Source organism: Aethalodelphis obliquidens, unplaced genomic scaffold, assembly GCF_003676395.1.
Source record: "Aethalodelphis obliquidens isolate GAN/ISIS:26980383/991018 unplaced genomic scaffold, ASM367639v1 scaffold8, whole genome shotgun sequence".
Classification (NCBI taxonomy): domain Eukaryota; kingdom Metazoa; phylum Chordata; class Mammalia; order Artiodactyla; family Delphinidae; genus Aethalodelphis; species Aethalodelphis obliquidens.
Genome location: NW_020837952.1, coordinates 64,217,588 through 64,223,587, shown reverse-complemented (window position 1 = coordinate 64,223,587; position 6,000 = coordinate 64,217,588). Strand labels below are relative to the sequence as shown.

At 35.7% G+C, this 6,000-nt stretch overlaps 1 protein-coding gene across 1 annotated transcript in view; it reads left to right on the top strand.

The window, feature by feature from the left end:
- TTLL8 (tubulin tyrosine ligase like 8) overlaps positions 1 to 6,000 on the top strand; it is a 41,437-nt gene that overhangs the window by 1,056 nt on the left and 34,381 nt on the right.

Genomic DNA, 6,000 nt, shown 5'->3' with positions numbered 1-6,000 from the left:
ACACACACACACACACACACACACACACACACACACACACACACACACACGAGTCCTGCTGGAATTTTGTGATTCCATTGAATGTGTAGATCAATTGGGGTGAGAATTAACATCTTAATATCCAGACTTCTGACCATGAACATTAGCTCTTTCATTCTTGTCAGTAAGGTTCCCACTTTTAGTTACAGGTGTGCAAGACCTTTTGTTAGAATCACTCCCAGCTTAATACTGCTGTAGGTGGTATTTTTGAGTTTCATTTTCTAATTGTCTCTAGTGTATAGAAATACAGTTGAATTCATTTTCCTGGCTTGGAAATAGAAATAATTAGATTTATTACATACACAATTTATTACATACACAATCATCACCTGCAGATCTTTTCAGTCTTAATACCTCTTATTTCCTTTTCTTGCATTATTGCATGGGCTAGCACTTTTGAGTATAATGTTGGATAGATATGATATAGTGGACATCTTTTTTTGTTTCCACACAGGAGGAAAGTGCTCAGTGTTTCACCATGAAATATGATGTATAAGTTTTTTTAAATGTTTTAAACATGATTTTTTTTCACATTTCTTTGACTGTCAAGTTTTCTTTGGCAAATTTATCTAAAATATTGAATTTTCATTTTAGAACCTATTTTATAGTTATAATACAGAGGCCCTAAACTGATCCAGGTTCACCAGGATACCTTTCTCTAAGCCCTAGTGGTTAATATTTTCCCTATAAAATGTACAAGTATCTTTTAATTAAGTTGTCATTCACAAAAATTATAAATTAAACACCTATAAATTCTTGTTGCTATAAGTTTTAAAGGAAGTTCCCTTTATTCCTAGTTTACTGAGAGTTTTAAAACAAGTAGTTATTACATTTTATCATATGTTTTCTTCTGCATATTTTTTCCTTTAGTCTATCAAATGATTACATTATGGATTTTCAAATATTAAACAAACTTTGTATCCCTAAAACAAATACCACATGGTCAAGTGTACTGTTTTATATGTCACTGGATTTGATTTACAAATATTTTAAGATTTTTGTGTCTATTTTTATAAGCAAGATTGGCTTGTAATATTTCTTTCTTTTAAAAAGGTCCTTGTCAGATTTTGGTGTTAAATGTATGACCTCATAAAAAAAACTTGAAAAAGAAAAAAAAAGAAAGGGTTGAAAAGGCTTTTCTACTTTCCTCTTTAGTGAAAGGGTTTATATGGGGGGTTTTGGGTTTTTTTTTTTTTTCTTCTGAAATATTTGGACAGATTGACCTCTAATGCCATCTAGGCCTGGCTTCATTGTGGGAAACATTTTAAATATGGAGTTAATTTGTTTAACAGAAATAGGCCCATCTGGATTTTCTATTTCTTTTATGTCACTTTTGATAAGCAGTGTCGTTTAAGGAAAATGCCCATTTCATATGAATTGCCAAATTATTGACATGTGGATGTTCATAATATCTTTTTTATTGAAGTATAGTTGATTTACTATATTTATATTTATATTTATATTTCAGGTATACAGCAAAGTGATTCAGCTATATATATATGCTTTTTCAGATTCTTTTCCATTATAGGTTATTACAAGATATTATTCCCTATGCTATACAGCAGGTCCTTGTTGTGTATTTATTTTGTAGAGAGTAGTGTGTATCTGTTAATCCCAAACTCCTAATTTATTCCTCCCCTCCCACCTTTCTCCTTTGGTAACCGTAAGTTTGTTTTCTATATCTGTGAATCTATTTCTGTTTTGTAAGTAAGTTCATTTGTATCATTTTTTAAGATTCCACATATAAGTGATATCAAATGATATTTGTCTTTCTCTATCTGACTTACTTCACTTAATATGATAATCTCTAGGTCCATCCATGTTGCTGCAAATGGCATTATTTCATTCTTTTTTGTGGCTGAGTAATATTTCATTGTATATGTATATATATATGTATACCACATCTTTATTCATTCATCTGTTGATGGACATTTAGGTCGCTTCCATGTCTTGGCTACTGTAAATAGTGCTGCTGTGAACATGGGGGTGCATGTATCTTTTCAAATTACAGTTTTCGTCTTTTCCAGCTATACACCCAGGAGTGGGATTGCTAGATCATATGATAACCCTATTTTTAGTTTTTTAAGCAACCTTCATTCTGTTCTCCATAGTGGCTACACCAATTTACATTCCCACCAACAGTGTAGGAGGGTTCCCTTTCCCCACACCCTTTCCAGCATTTATAATTTGTAGACTTTTTGATGGTGGCCATTCTGACTGGTGTGAGGTGATACCTCATTGTAGTTTTGATTTGCATTTTTCTAGTAATTAGTGATATTGATCATCTTTTCATGTGCCTATTGCCATTTGTATGTCTTCTTTGGAGAAATGTCTGTTTAGGTCTTCTAAATCCCATTTTTTGATTGGGTTTGTTTGCTTGATACTGAGCTGTTTATATATTTTGGAAATTAATCCCTTGTCAGTTGCATCATTTGCAAATTTGTTCTTCCAGTCCATAGGTTGTCTTTTCATTTTGTTTATGGTTTCCTTTGCTGTGCAAAAGCTTTTAAGTTAAATTAGGCCCCATTTGTTTATTTTTGCTTTTATTTTCATTGCTTTAGGAGATGGATCAAAAAAATATTGCTGCAATTTATGTCAAAGAGTGTTCTCCCTATGTTTTCCTCTAGGAGTTTTATCCAGTCTTACATTTAGGTCTTTAATCCATTTTGAGTTTATTTTTGTATAAGGTGTTAGAGAATGTTCTAATTTCATTCTTTTACCTGTAGCTGTCCAGTTTTCCGAGCACCACTTATTGAAGAGGCTGTCTTTTCTCCATTGTATATCCTTGCCTCATAGATTAATTGACCATAAGTACATGGGTTTATTTCTGGGCTCTCTATCTATTGATCTATATTTCTGTTTTTGTGCAGTACCATACTGTTCTGATTACTGTAGCTTTGTAGTATAGTCTGAAGTCAGGGCGTGTGTACCGCCAGCTCCATTCTTCTTTCTCAAGATTGTTTTGGCTATTCAGGGTCTTTTGTGTTTCCATACAAATTTAAAAATTATTTGTTCTAGTTTTGTGAAAAATGCCATTGGTAATTTGGTAGGGATTGAATTGAATCTATATGTTGCTTTGGCTAGTGCGGTCATTTTAATATATTGATTCTTCCAATCCAAGAACACGGTATATCTTTTCATCTGTTTGTGTCATCTTCAATTTCTTTCATCAGCGTCTTATAGTTTTTGGACTACAGGTTTTTTTGCCTGCTTAGGTAGGTTTATCCCTAGGTATTTTATTCTTTTCAATGCAATGATAAATGGGATTGTTTTCTTAATTTCTCTTTCTGATCTTTTGTTGTTAGTATATAGAAATGCAACAGATTTCTGTATATTAATTTTGTATCCTACAACTTTGTACTGAATTCACTGATGAGCTCTAGTAGTTTTCTGGTGGCATCTTTAGGATTGTCTATGTATAGTATCATGTTGTCTGCAAACAGTGACAGTTTTACTTCTTCCTTTCCAATTCGGTTCCTTTTATTTCTTTCTCTTCTCTGATTGCTGTGGCTAGGACTTCCAAAATTATGTTGAATAAAAGTGGTGAGAGTGGGCATCCTTGTCTTGTTCCTGATCTTAGAGGTAATGCTTTTCACCACTGAGTATGATGTTAGCTGTGGGTTTGTCATATATGGACTTTATTATGTTGAGGTAGGTTCCCTCTAAGCCTGCTTTCTGGGGAGTTTTCATCATAAATGATGTTGAATTTTGTCAAAAGCCTTTCCTTCATCTATTGAGATGACCATGTGGTTTTTATTCTTCAGTTTGTTAATGTGATGTATCATGTTGACTGATTTGTAGATATTGAAAAATCCTTGCATCCCTGGGATAAATCCCACTTGATCATGGTGTCATGGTGTATGATCCTTTTAATGTATTGTTGGATTCAGTTTTCTGGTATTTTGTTGAGGATAATTGCATCTATGTTCAGCAGTGATATTGGCCATAATTTTCTTTTTTTGTGATATCTTTGTCTGGTTTTGGTATCAGGGTGATAGTGGTCTCATGGAATGAGTTTGTAAGTGTTTCTTCCTTTGCAGTTTTTTGGAATAGTTTCAGAAGGATAGGTGTTAACGCTTCTCTAAATGTTTGGTAGAATTTACCTGTGCTGCCATCTGATCCTGGACTTTTGCTGGTTGGGAGTTTTAAAACTACTAATTCAATTTCAATACTGGTAATTGGTCTGTTCATATTTTCTGTTTCTTCCTGGTTCAGTCTTGGGAGAGTGTACCTTTCTAAGAATTTGTCCATTTCTTCTAGGTTGTCCACTGTATTGGCATAGAGTTGCTTGCAGTAGTCTCTTATGATCCTTTATATTTCTGTGGTGTGGGTTGTAACTTCTCCTTTTTCATTTCAGATTTTATTGATCTGGGCCCTCTTCCTTTTCTTCTTGATGAGTGTAGCTAAAGATTTATCAATTTTGTTTACCTTTTCAAAGAACTAGCTTTCAGTTTCATTGATCTTTTCCGTTGTTTTTTTAGTCTCTAGTTCATTTATTTCTGCTCTGATCTTTACGATTTCTTTCCTTCTACTAACTTTGGGTTTCTTCTCCTTTTTCTAGTTGCTTTAGGTGTGAGATTAGGTTGTTTATTTGAGATTTTTCCTGTAGGTAGGCTTGTATCGCTACAACTTCCGTCTTAGAACTGCTTTTGCTATTATGTCTGACAGAGTTTGGATTGTTGTGTTTCCATTTTTATTTGTCTCCAGATATGTTTTAATTTCCTCTTTGATTTCTTCAGTCACTCATTGGTTGTTTAGTAGCATATTGTTTACCCTCCACCTGTTTGTGTTTTTTGCAGTTTTTTTTCTTGTAGTTGATTTCTAGTCTTATAGTGTTGTGGTCAGTCTATTTAGAGGTTTATCAATTTGAAAAAAAATGTTTCAAAGATCCAACTTTTGGTTTTGCTAATTTTCTCTATAGTACATTTGTGGGTTTTCTTAAAAAAATTATTTATTTTTAATTTTGGCTGTGTGGGGTCTTCATTGCTGCACGCAGGCTTCCTCTAGTTGCAGAGAGCGGGGGCTACTCTTCGTTGCGGTGCACGGGCTTCTCATTGCAGTGGCTTCTCTTGTTGTGGAGCACAAGCTCTAGGTGCAGGCTCAGTAGTTGTGGCACACGGGCTCAGTAGTTTTGGCGCACGGGCTTAGTTGCTTCACAGCATGTGGGATCTTCCCGGACCAGAGATCGAACCCGTGTCCCCTGTGCTGGCAGGCAGATTCTTAACCACTGTGCCACCAGGCAAGTCCCCCAAAAAACATTTTATTAATATCTCCTCTGGTAATATCTGGTATTGATGATTTGTTTGGGTTTGAATTTGCTGGTAGTTTTCTGGTGATTTCTTTGGGTTTGACTTTGAGGTGGTCTTTCTAGTATCTGAGGTGGGCGCCTCACTGACTGTCCTTGGCCTTTATTATTTTCCACTATTTGCATCTACAGCTAAAAATCACTTTATAAACAGAACCTAGCTACAAGATTCGATACTTGGTATTTTAACTCTCATTTAGTTAAGAAACATGCATTACTCTTTACCCCGATCTCCTCTTCGACGCGCGTTATTCAGAAGCACGTCTGTGAAATGTGTTAATCTCCTGTTGTTACTTTGTCTTCTGATTAAACTCCCTGACTGCACGGCTCTGTGATCAGGGGACATGATCTATGTGGCTACTGTCCCTTTGAAATTGGTTAAGAATATCTCCGTGGTCAATTTTAATAAATGTTCCCTGTGTCCTGGAATGGGCAGGATGGCGGCCACTGAGCGAGGTGTTCTGTGTGCATGTGAGGTGAGGGGCGGACAGTCACATTCAATCCTCACCCTCACTGACCTTTGTGGTTGTGTCAGTGACCGAGGGCAGTGCCTGTGCCTATCTGCAGCTGAGGCTACTGTGTCCTCCTGGTGGTCCTGCCAGCCCTGCTCTGGTTTGTAACTGACTGTCCAGAACTCCCCACATGTGGAAGCCCTC